Source organism: Gorilla gorilla, chromosome 5, assembly GCF_029281585.2.
Source record: "Gorilla gorilla gorilla isolate KB3781 chromosome 5, NHGRI_mGorGor1-v2.1_pri, whole genome shotgun sequence".
NCBI classification, from domain to species: domain Eukaryota; kingdom Metazoa; phylum Chordata; class Mammalia; order Primates; family Hominidae; genus Gorilla; species Gorilla gorilla.
Genome location: NC_073229.2, coordinates 67,657,308 through 67,670,670, shown reverse-complemented (window position 1 = coordinate 67,670,670; position 13,363 = coordinate 67,657,308).

Below are 13,363 nucleotides of genomic sequence, written 5' to 3'. Positions count from 1 at the left end.
AATTTATGTAGATGACTTCATTTACTTTCATCTCCGGAAACCAACCTTTGATCATTCGCGTGTGTAGGCCTGCTTTCTACTCAGGGGGGCAACAATGTTAATTACCCACAAATTGTGTTTGCTCTAGGCCTTTGTGATTAAATCTGTACTGAATAAATACAAGCAGCTCTAACTTATCGGGGCTGCACTCTTGTTGGTGGTGCTAAGCTGTGCAGTTCCCTAGCTATACTCAGGCAAAATACCAACGTTTGCATACTTCTTTCATTTGTCTCTTGGCCAGTCTGCTGGACAGACCTGGCAGGTAGTGCCCCCCTGTGAGGAATGCTGCAACAGATTGCAATGGAACCCCCAAAAATAAAGGTGAAGAGACTGCACAGTCAGTAAGTCACTGATGCCTGCTCGGGATTCCCAAGTTTGGGGGAATTTTCAGGCTAGGGTTTCATCATGGGACAACAGTTATTAGCTCAAAAGAAACAGTATATAAAAGTATTGAAATAGCTGCTTAAAGCTAGTGGAGCCTTGGTTTCACACGCTCAATTAAGAGACCTAATGCAAACTCTTGTTTCCCATAACCCATTGTTCCTGGAAGAAGGCACGTTAGACCTAGAGCTCTGGGAACAAGTGAGGAGTAGTCTTAAACAACATCATGCACAAGGGCAACGGGTCCCAGTAACATCTTTAACGTTATGGGCCTTAGTTAGGGCTGCTTTGGCCCCACTCTACCCAGAAGAGCCTAAAAAGGGAAGGGCGGAAGAACCATCACCTACCTTACTGCCTGCTCCTCCTCCCTTAGCCCCACCATTACAGGGTAAAGATACCAAAGAGAAAACAAAGTTTTTTCCTGAGCTCTCTCCTCCAATAAATTGGAAGAAAGACAAGGGATACACTACAGCTGTGGGACCCTGTCTTAGGCAAGCGGCATTAGAAGGGGAGCTCTTAGCCTGCCCGGTAATGCAAGATTGGCAAGGCAATCGGATGTATGGGTACATCCGATTTGCATAGAACAGTGACCTTTAAAGGGAGAGAAATTACAAAGAACCCATGAATTAATTGAGGAGCAATTAAAAGCCAGCCACATAGAACCATCAAACAGCCCTTGGAATTCACCCATTTTCATTATTCCCAAAAGATCTGGCAAATGGAGACTATTACATGACTTACAGACTATTAATGCTAATTTGCAACCTATGGGGCCCCTTCAACAGGTGCTCACTTCCCCCAAGCTGATTCCTCAAGATTGGCCTAGAGTCGTTATTGACTTAAAAGACTGTTTTTTATACTATTCCCTTTGCAGAACAGGACAGATAAAACTTTGCATTTACTATACCAGCTATCAATAATGAAAGGCCAGCTCATTGATTTCATTGGAAAGTACTTCCTCAAGGGATGCTGAACAGTCCTACCATGTGACAGTATCATGTAAATCAAGGTTTTCTCCCAAGTAGAAAAGAATTTCCTAATTGCAAGATTATTCATTTTATGGATGATATTTTACTAGCAGATCCAACAGAGCCAGTACTTTTAAGTCTATATGGCTATGTCCAAAGGAATACATGGTTAAGAGGTTTAATCATAGCACCTGAAAAAGTACAGATGTCCTCTCCTTTGAAATATTCTGGATACATACTAACTTCCTGGTCAGTGAGACTTCAAAAGGTTAAATTGAACACTGACAACTTACACACCTTAAATGATTATCAGAAATTACTGGGTGATATTAATTGGCTTCACCCACTTTGGGCATAACTACTGATAAGTTACAAAACCTGTTTTCTATCCTAAAGAGCAATAAGCCCTAGACTCTCCCAGGTATTTAACCCCTGCTGCAAAAACAGAAATTGAGGAAATAGAGCAAGCTATTTCTCAGAGGCAGCTAGATTGCATAGGCCCACAATATTCAGTTCAATTGTTTGTTTTTCCTACTAAACTTTCCCCAACAGGATTAATAGGAAACATAGCCCCAGGGCTGTGCTTTCTAGAATGGGTCTTTTGCTCACATACCAGGACTAAAACACTATCTCCCTATATCCAGCTAGTTAGTAAAGTCATCTATACAGGCTGCAGATGATGCAATCCATTGCTAGGTTTTGACCCTGATGTCGTAAGAATTCCCTTGAGTAAAAACAAATTCAAAGCAGTCTTGCCCTTATCTCTAGACCTGCAACTAGCACTCTCTGATTATGCAGGCCATATAGAACATGCTCTTCCTGCTGACAAACTACTTCAGTTCTTATCTCATACTCCTGCAGTTATGCCTACAAAGGTAGTTCACTTCCCCATACTTAAGACTTTACTGCTTTTTACTGATAACTCAAGTAAAAATGGGAAAACAGCTGTCTAGTGGGAACTGCATAACTCCTTCAGTCAATCGGGATTTATTAGTACTCAGAGAGCTGAGGTTGGAGCCTTAATATTGTCCCTGGAAACTTTTTCCACTCAGCCCATCAATATTGTTAGTGACTCTGCTTACTCTGTTTACTTATTATGGAACCTTGAGACAGTCCTCATTAAGTCCACTCTCGAGCCCACCCTGTGTGCACTTTTTCTTCGACTTCAGCAATTGCTGGATCAACGTACACATCCTACTTTTATCACACATATTCAAGCCCACAGCTCACTTCCTGGCCCACTGGCTTATGGCAATAATCCAGCAGACCTGCAGGTTATGATGTCACTGCTTGACCAAGCCACACAATCACATCAATTTTTTCACCAAAATTGGAGCAACTTATCTAAACAATTTCAACTTACCCAAAGACTAGCTAAACAAATTATTTTATAATGCTCAGATTGCCAATTCACAGGCATGTCCCCTCCTTCAACAGGTGTTAACCCTAGAGGACTAGAACCTAATCAGTTATGGCAGATGTTATTCACGTCCCTGAATTTGGAAAACTTAGATATGTACATGTATCCATTGATACCAATTCCCACCTAATTAGCTCACATACTCTTCCTGGAGAGTCCACCCAATATGTCATTAAACATCTTCTCTTAACTTTTGTGTTTATGGGGTGGCTCACAAAAATTAAAACTGATAATGGTCCGGCTTATGCCAGCTCACAATTTCAACAATTTTGTCACATGTGGAACATCCAATATTCCACAGGCATCCTGTATAAACCCAAGGACAGGCCATAGTAGAATGTATCCACTCCACCCTTAAAAAATATGCTCAGAAAACAAAAAAGGGGGAATATGAGTAAGGATCCTGCAACACTACTAGTGCAAGCCTTATTTACCCTTAAATTCTTAAATTTAAATGATACATTTAAATCAGCCATAGAAAAGCACTTTGCTAAAACCTCTCAAGACATAAAACCCATAGTTTTATGGAAGGATGTAAATAGTAATGTATGGTGTGGTCCAAATGAATTGCTAACGTGGGGAAGAGAATATCCTTGTGTTCACACCCCCTCAGGTCCTCTTTGGATTCCAGCATAATGCATCAAACCATACCATGGTGTGGCTAAGACCCAGCCCAGTACCAGAAATGAAGGAAATGACCCTGCAGGATCCACAGCCCCAGATGGTGCTGCTTCCTCAGATGACACAAGCCCCAGACATTACCTGGGGGATAATGAAGAAGACAAATCAGGAGGTTGAGTGAACCCTGCTCGGGACACAGACGCCGTTCACTCCAGATAATTTGTTCCTTGCTATGCTTTCTGTTGTACATTGCAACTCTCATAGGATATTGGTTTTTCTTATTCTCTCACTCTGGCTGCAACCAATACCTGCTGCACTCTATTAGACCCGTCTTCTAAATCTGCCTTTCTTCTGCCCTGTTACCTGGGCAGACACCCCCTTCCCAGCCTCTAATAATGTAACTGTTTGGCTGGGAGGGCTTGACATACCCCCAGTGGTGTTCCTTACTAACGGCACACATTAGACTGTTTTGCCAAGTAACACTAGATGTTGCTCCTTGATTGGAAAAGAATATTACTAATTATAGTCATGTTTGTCTGATTTACTAATTCTAGGATGCAAAGCTGGAATATGAGCAGTAACTGCTACCCCAGACAAACCTGTTGCTGCACACATCTGTACTCTTCAGTCAACAAAACCTGATGCAAAAAGCAGAAAAGGGGGAGATGTAGGAGATCAGTCAGGGCGGTGGGAAAAATTATCCGGAAAGACGCAAACCTTCTTGGAAGGCTGAGAGGTTTTGCAAAGCTTCGGGAAAGAATAAAAGCTGAAGGCGGCTAATTCTCTTACCCTGAAGCAGATGGCGAAGGGTAGATAACAAGGGAATGTAAAGGAATTTATCTAGATGAATTCATTTACTTTCATCTCCGGAAATCAACCGTTGATCATTCATGTGTAGGACTGCTTTCTACTTGGGGGGTCAACAATGTTAATTACCCACAAATTGTGTTTGCTCCAGGCCTTTGTCATTAAATCTGTACTGAATAAATACAAACCTCTCTGGCTTATCAGGGCTGCACTCTCGCTGGTGGTGCTAAGCCATGTAATCCCCTAGCCATGCTTTCAGGCAAAATACCTGTGTCTGTGTACTTCTTTCACCCATCGCTCAGCCAGAATCTGCAGGACGGACCCAGCAATACATGACACTTTTGAAAACATTTTTACATTTAGACAAGGGCAATTTTTTTTTTTTTTTTTTTGAGATGGAGTTTAGCTGTTGTCTCCCAGGCTAGGGTGCAATGGCATGATCTCAGCCCACTGCAACCTCCACCTCCTGTCCTGGATTCAAGCAATTCTCCTGCACCAGTCTCCTGAGTAGCTGGGATTACAGATGCCTGCCACCATGCCCAGATAATTTTTGTATTTTTAGTAGAGACAGGGTTTCACCATGTTGGTCAGGCTGGTTTTGAATTCCTAATCTCAGGTGATCCACCCACTTCAGCCTCCCAAAGTGCTAGGATTACAGGTGTGAGCCACTGCACCCAGCCCAGACAAGGGCATTTTAATGTACTTAGCTTTAAATAGCTTCATCAACCCCCTTCCCCAAACACATGCAATTCAAAACACCTGCACTGGAAAGGCTACACTGAAATGCCTTGTTTTGTGTTAAATATTAGCACAATTATGAGAACATATAAACAGACATTCAGTCAAGAACTAGACAGACAGGGAGACTTCCTGAAGCAAAGGGCCTCAATCATTAACTTAATCCAAGTATGCATCACCAAATGTAAGTTGCTCATTATGTTTTTCTGACCATAAAATGTACTAAACATCTTTATATCTCATTTTGTTGTATTCAGGTTGAGCATCCCTAATCTGAAGACCTGAAATCTGAAGTGCTCCAAGATATGAAACTTTTTGAGTGCCATGACACCAAAAGTGGAAAATTCCACACCTGATTTCTTGTGACTGGTTGCACAAAACACAGTTTATTCTGCATCCCCAAGGGAAAAAGACTCACCTGGCCTCTTCAGCTCCCATATTTTTTTATTCACATGTCCAGATTCATCCACACCAGTACACACACAAAGGGTAATAAAATGACATGCATGCAGGTTGGATGCATTAGCAATAGGTTTCACACAGTGCCTTAAATGGGGCTGAGACCCATGTGTATTACTTACTATAGTTTTTTTTTCTTATTTTCTGCTCTGTGTGGTGTACAGATGTTGCTGAAAATGTCAAAAGGTCTTCAGGTTACCCTAGAGATAAGAGTAATAAGAAAAAGTGAAGGCATTTCTGTTTATCTATAGCACAAAAAGTGAAGATGTTGGGTAAACTGAACAGTGATGTTGAAATTACTACCATGTATAACCTGAAGAAACAGAAGGATAAACTACTGGAGTTTTATGCTGAAAGTGATGAAGATAAGTTAATAGAAAATAGAAAAACACTGCATGAAGCTTAAAGTGAAGATCTTGATCATGTATTGAAAGACTGGATTCATCAGCATCACAATGAACACACACCACTAATGGCATGCTGATCATGAAACAAGAAAAAAATATGTTACTGTGAGCTAAACAGTGAAGAGAACTGTGAATATTTAACAGGCAGGTGTCAGAAATTTTTTTAAAAGATAAGACGTTACATTTTTAATGACTTGTGGTAATTAAGCATCTGTTGATCTTAAAGCACTGGAGAAATTATTTGATTAATTTTCCAAGGTCATTGCTGATGAAAATCTGATGCAAGAACAAGTCTAGAATGCCGATGAAACATCACTGTTTTGGTGGTGTTGTCCGAGAAAGACATTCACTACAACTTATGAGGAAGACCCTACAGGAATTAAGGATGCCAAGGACAGAATAACTTTGCTGGGATGTGCTAATGCAGCAGGTACACATAAATGTAAACTCGCCATAATAAGCAAAGGATTGCATCCTCACTATTTTCAAAGAGTGAGTTTTTTACCAGTCCATTTTTATGCTAACAAAAAAGCATGAATCATTAGGAATGTCTTTTCTGATTAGTTTCAAAGATATTTTGTATGAGTGGCTCATACTTACTGGAGGGAATTTGGACTAGATGAAAACTACAAGATTTTGTTATTCATTGACAATTGTTTTGCTCATCCTCCAGCAGAAACTCTTATCAAAAATGATGTTTATGCCATGTGCTTTCCCCAAATGTGATTTTATTAATTCAATCATGTGACCAGGGCATCCTTAGATCAATGAAGAGTAAATAAAAGAACACTTTCTGAATAGAAGCATGGGTATGGGAGATTTTCAAAAAGAGTTTAGCATGAAGGATGTTGTATATGCTGTTGCCAATACATGGAACACAATGACTAAAGACATAGTTGTGCATGCCTGGCACAATCTCTGACCTACAACTATGTTCACTGATCATGATGAACAAGATGGTGACTTTGAAGGATTCTGTATGTGAAGTGAGAATAAAAACAATGTCTGACCTGGTTACATATAAAAAAAAATATGCCTTGAGACTATGTCAGTAAATTGGAAAAAGTGAATATCAAAGAAGGTTTTAACATTGATAATGAAGCACCAGTTGTTCATTCATTGACCAATGGTAAAATAGCCAAAATTGTTCTGAATACAAGTGATCATAATAGTGATGATGAAGATGACATTGTTAACACTGCAGAAAAAGTTTATATAGACAACATAATGAAAATGTGTGATTGTTTTATTAAAGTACTAGAGAACCATGCATTTATAATAGAAGAAATCATTTTCAGTTCATAAAATCAAAGACAGACTTCTAAAAGAAAAACCATTGTTAATGAGGCAGATGACTCTAGAGAAGACATTTTAAAAAACCATCACACAAAGTTTCTTCTTATCCCTGGAGGACCAACTTCTTTGTCCCTCCAACTGTTTCTGATGTTGTATATATGTGTGTGTGTATATATATATATACACACACACACATATATACACATGCATAATATACAATCTGTACTATACATATACTATATATAGTATATATACTATATATATCATATATATTACATACACACACAGACACACAAACACACACACATAGTACAGATTGAAGAAGCAGAGCAAGATGGCCAAATAGAACTCTCCAGTAATTGTCCATCCTGTGGAAACAGCAAATTCAACAACCATCCATACAAAAAAAGCACCTTTTTTTATAAGCTCCAAAAATCAGGTGAGCAATCATAGTACCTGGTTTTAATTTCATATCACTAAAGGAGGCACTGAAAAGGGCAGAAAATGAAACCCTGAATTACTGACACCATCCCTTCCCATCCCCCAGCATTGACTGTTGGTGCAGATATAATCTGTCTGCTTGCAGGAGAGAGAGTGCATTGATCACGGGACTTTGAATTAGAACTCAGTGCTGCCCTGGCACAACAGAATGCAAAACCAGGATGAACTCAGTCAGTGCCTACAGAGGAAAGTTCTGGAAAGCCCTGCCACCATGGGCTAAAGGCCTCTGGGGTTCTAAATAAACTTGAAAAGAAGTCCAGGCCACAAGGACTGCAAATCCTAGGCAAGCTGTGGTGCTGTGCTGAACTTGGAGCCAGTGGACTTGGCGTACATGTGACCTAGCAAGACACCAGCCAGGGTAGCCAAGGGAGGAAAGGAGAGGAAAGAGTAAAGGGGACTTTCTCTTGCATCTTGGGCCACAGTTGGGTACAGCAACAAGCAGGCTCCTGATATTCCTGATTCCAGGCCTTGGCTCCTGGTCCTGGGCCAGAATGGAGCCACTTGCCCTGAAAGAAGAGACCCCAGCCTAGAAGCATTCACCACAAGCTGACTGAAGAGCCCATGGGCTCTGAATGAAAATCGGCAGTAGCCAGGCAGCAGTTGCTGTGGGCCTGGGGCACTAGTGGACACAGGGAGAAACTCCTCTGCTTGAGGTAAGGGGAAGAAAGCATGGGGAAGACTTTGTCTTGCAGCTTGGGTGCCAGCCTAGCCACAATAGAATGGAGCACCAGGTAGATTCTTAAGGTTCCCTACTCTAGGCCCTGGCTCCCAGAGCCCCTTGGGCCTTGAGTGAACATAGGTGGTAGCTAGGCAGTGGTCACTGAGGGCCTTGGGTGTGACCCAATGTTGTGCTCTGCCAATAATAACAGGTCTTACCCAGCACAGTCCCAGTGGTAGTGGGCACAAGTATAATTGTGTCATCCCTCCCCAGCTCCCGGGAGCTCAGCCCAAAGACAGACTCTGTTTGTTTGGGAAAAGTAAAGGAAGAGAGCAAGAGTCTCTGCTTTGTAATTCAGGGAATTCTCCCAGATCTAACTCAAGGCCTCCACGACACCAAAGACTTAGAACACGATACCCATGTCTCTTTGAAAACCTGGAAACCCTTCTGGAGAAGAATGGATACAAATAAGCCCAGACTGTGAAGATTACAATAAATATCTAATTTTTCATTGCCCAGACGATGATGAACATCCATGAGCATCAAGATTATCCAGAAAAACATGAACTCACCAAACAAATGAAATAAATGAAATAAGGCACCAGTGACCCATCCTGGAGAGACAGAGACATGTCACTTTTCAGACAGATAATTCAAAATAGCTATTTTGAGGAAGCTCAATAAAATATAAGATAACATAGAGGAGAAATTAAGAATTCTGCCAGATAAATTAAACAAAGAGATTGAAATAATTAAAAAAGAATTAAGCAGAAACTCTGGAGCTGAAAAATGCAATTGATATACTGCAGAATGCATTAGAGTCTCTTAACAGCAGAATTAATCAAGTAGAAGAAAGAATTAGTGAGCTTAACGTCAGGCTATTTGAAAATACACAGGCAGAGGAGACCAAAAATAAAAATAAAAATAAATAAATGAAGCATGCCTATGAGATCTAGAGAATAACCTCAAAAGGGCAAATCTAAGATTTATGGGCCTTAAAGAGGAGGTACAAAGAGAGATTGGGGTAAGAAAATCTATTCAAAGGGATAATAACAGAGAACTTCCCAAACCTAGAGAAAGATATCAATATTCAAGAACAAGAAGATTATAGAACACCAAGCAGATTTAATCCAAATACACCTACATCAAGGCATTTAACAATCAAATTCCCAAAGGTCGAAGATAAAGAAAGAATCCTAAAAGCAGCAAGGGAAAACAAACAAATAATATACAAAGGAACTTCAACACATTAGCCTTCACAGTGGAAACCTCAGAGGAGACTTCTCCTCTCCTTACAGGCCAGGAGAAAATTGCATGATATGTTTAAAGTACTGAAGAAAAACAACTCTTATCCTAGAATAGCATATAAAGGGAAAATATCCTTTAAACATGAAGAAGAAATAAAGACTTTTCAGACAAACAAAAGGTGAAGTATTTCATCAACACGAGATTTGTCATACAAGAAATGCTAACGGGACTTTCGGAGGCCAAGGTGGGCAGATCACGAGGTCAGGAGATTGAGACCATCCTGGCTAACATGGTGAAACCCCGTCTCTACTAAAAATACAAAAAAATTAGCTAGGCATTGTAGTGGGCGCCTGTAGTCCCAGCTACTCGGGAGGCTGAGACAGGAGAATGGTGTGAACCTGGGAGGTGGAGCTTGCAGTGAGCCAAGATCATGCCACTGCACTCAAGCCTGGGTGACAGAGCGAGACTCTGTCTCAAAAAAAAAAAAAAAAGAAAAGAAAAAAAAGAAATGCTAAGGGGAGTTCTTCAATCTGGAATAAAAGGAGGTTAATGGTAAATATAAATTATCTGAAGGTACAAACCTCATTTGTAATAGTTAACACAGAAAAATATAGAATATTATAACACTGTAATTGTGGTGTGTAAACTACTCGTAACTTGGGTAGAAAGACTAAAAGATGAACTTATCAAAAATAAAACTATAACAACTTTTCAAGAGATAGACATCTTATTATATCTTATATAATAAGATATACTTAGAAACAATAAGAAGCTAAAAATGGGGGAATGAAGTTAAAGTGTATAGTTTTTATTAGTTTTCTCTTTGTGTGTTTATTTCTGCAATCAGTGCTAAGTTGTTATCAGTTTAAAATAATAGATTGTAAGGTATTATTTGCAAGTCTTATAGTAACCTCAAATTAAACAATCTATAACAGGTACAAAGAAAAAGCAAAAAAGTAAAATGTACCACCAGCAAAAGTCACCTTCAACAAAAGGAAGACTGGAGGGAGGGAAAGAGGAAAGAGAAGACAACAAAACCATCGGAAAGCAAATAACAATATGGCAGGAGTAAGTTCTTACTTATCAGTAGTAACATTAGTATAAATAAATTAAACTCTCCAATCAAAAGATGTATAGTGGCTGAATAGACAAAAAATAAAAAGAAAAAAGACCCAATGATTTGTTGCCTACAAGAAACATACCTCACCCATAAAGACACACAGACTAAAAATAAAGGGGTGGAAAAGTATATGTAATGGAAATGGAAACCCAAAAAGAGCTGGAGTAGATATATTATATCAAATAAAATAGATTTCAACACAAAAACTGTAAAGAGAGACAAGAGGTTCTTATATAATGACAAAGGGTAAATAGAGTAAGAGGATACAATTGTAAATATATATGCATTCAATACTGGAGGACACAGATATATAAAGCAAATATTATTAAAGCTAAAGAGAGGATAGGCACAAATATAATAATAGCTGGAGACTTCAACACTCTACTTTCAGCATAGAACATATCATCCAAACAGAAAATCAACAAAGAAACATTGACCTTAATCTGCACTATAGACCAAATGGACTTAATAGATGTTAAGAGAACATTGCATCATATGGCTACAGAATATGCATTCTTCTCCTCAGTAAATGGGTCATTCTCAGGCATAAACTATACATTAACTCACAAAACAAGCCAAAAATTTAACAAAACCTGAAATAATATCAAGTATCTAATCTGACCACAAAGGAATGAAACTAGAAAGAAAATGTGGTACATATACACCATGGAATACCATGCAGCCATAAAAAAAAATCATGTTCTTTACAAGGACATGGATGGAGCTAAAGGCCACTGTCCTTAGCGAACTAACACAGGAACAAAAAACAAATATTGCATGTTCTCACTTATAAGTAGGAGCTAAATGATGAGAACGTACGGACACATAGAGGGGAACAAGAGATACCGAGGCCAACTGGATGGTGGAAGTTGGGAGAAGGAAGATGATCAGTAAAAATGACTATTGGGTACTGGCTTAGTACATGAGTGATGAAATAATCAGTTCAACAAACCCCTGTAACACAAGCTTACCAATATAACAAAATTGCACATGTGCCCCGGACTTAAAGTAAAAGTTAAAAAATAAAGAAATCAATAACCAAAGGAATTTTGGAAACTTCACAAACACATAGAAATTAAACAATATGCTCTTGAATGGCCAGTGGGTCAATGAAGAAATTAAGAAAAAAATTTAGAAATTTTTAGAAACAAAAGAAAGTGAAAACACAATATACCCAAATGTATGGGATACAATGAAAACAGTACTAAAAGGAAAATTTATAGCCATAAGTGCCTACATCACAAAAGTAGAAAAACTTCAAACAAGCATCCTAATAATGCATCTTAAAGAATTAGAAAAGAAAAAGCAAACCAAACCCAAAATTAGTAGAAGAAAAGAAATATGATGAGAGAAGAAATAAATGAAATTAAAACCAAGAAAACAACATAAAGGATGAATGAAATCAAAAGTTTGTTTTTAGAAAAGGTAAACAAAATTGGCAAACCTTCAGCCCGACTATAAAAAAGAGAATACTCAAATAAATAAACTCAGAGATGAAAAAGATATTACAGCCAACACCACAGAAATTCAAAGGATCATTGGTGGTTACTCTGAGCAACTATATGCCAATAAATTGGAAAACGTAGAAGAAATGAATAAATTCCTAGAGACATACAACCTACCAGGATTGAACCATAAAAAAATTTAAAACCTGACCAGTAACAAGTAATGAGATTGAAGCTGTAATAGTCTCATAGCAAAGAAAAGCCCAGGACCCAATGGCCACTGCTGAATTTTACCAAACATTTAAAGAACTAACGCTATTCAAACTATTACAAAAAATAGAGGAAGAATGAATACTTCCAAACTCATTCCTCAAGGCCAGAATTAACCTGGTATCAAAACCAGAAAAAGACACATCAAAAAAAGAAAACTACAGGCTAATATCCTTGATAAACATTAATGCAAAAATCCTCAACAAAGTATTAGCAAAGTGAATCCAACAAAATATTAAAAATACTATTCATCATGACCAAGTGGGATTTATTGCAGCATGTAAGGATGGCTCAACCTAAGCAAATCAATGTGATACATTGTAGTAACAGAATGAAAGACAAAACTATATGATCATTTCAATCGATGCTGAAGAAAATTCAATAAAATTCAACATCTCTCCATAATAAAAGCCCTCAAAAAACTAGGAATAGAAGAAACATACCTCAGTACAATAAAAGCCGTATATAACACACACACAGCTAATATCATACTGAATGGGGAAAAACTGAAAGCCTTTCCTCTAAGATCTGGATAATGACAAGGATGCCAACTTTTATGACTGCTATTTAACATAATACTGGCAGTTCTAGATAGAGAAATCAGGCAAGAGAAAGAAATAAAAGATATCCAAATTGGAAAGGAAGAGTCAAATTATCCTTGTTTGTAGATAATATGATCTTATATTTGGAAAAACCTAAAGACTCCACACACACACACACACAAAACTATTAGAACTGATAAAAAAATCAGTAAAGTTACAGGATACAAAATCAATATACAAAATTAGTAGCATTTCTATATGCCAACAGTGAACAATGTGAAAAAGGAAATTTAAAAAGTAATCCCATTTACAATAGCCACACATAAAATTGAATATCTAGAATTTAACTTAACCAAACAAAGTGAAAGATTTTTATAATGAAAACCATAAAACACTGAGGAAGGAAATTGAAGAGAACACCAAAAAACAAAAACAAAAACAAA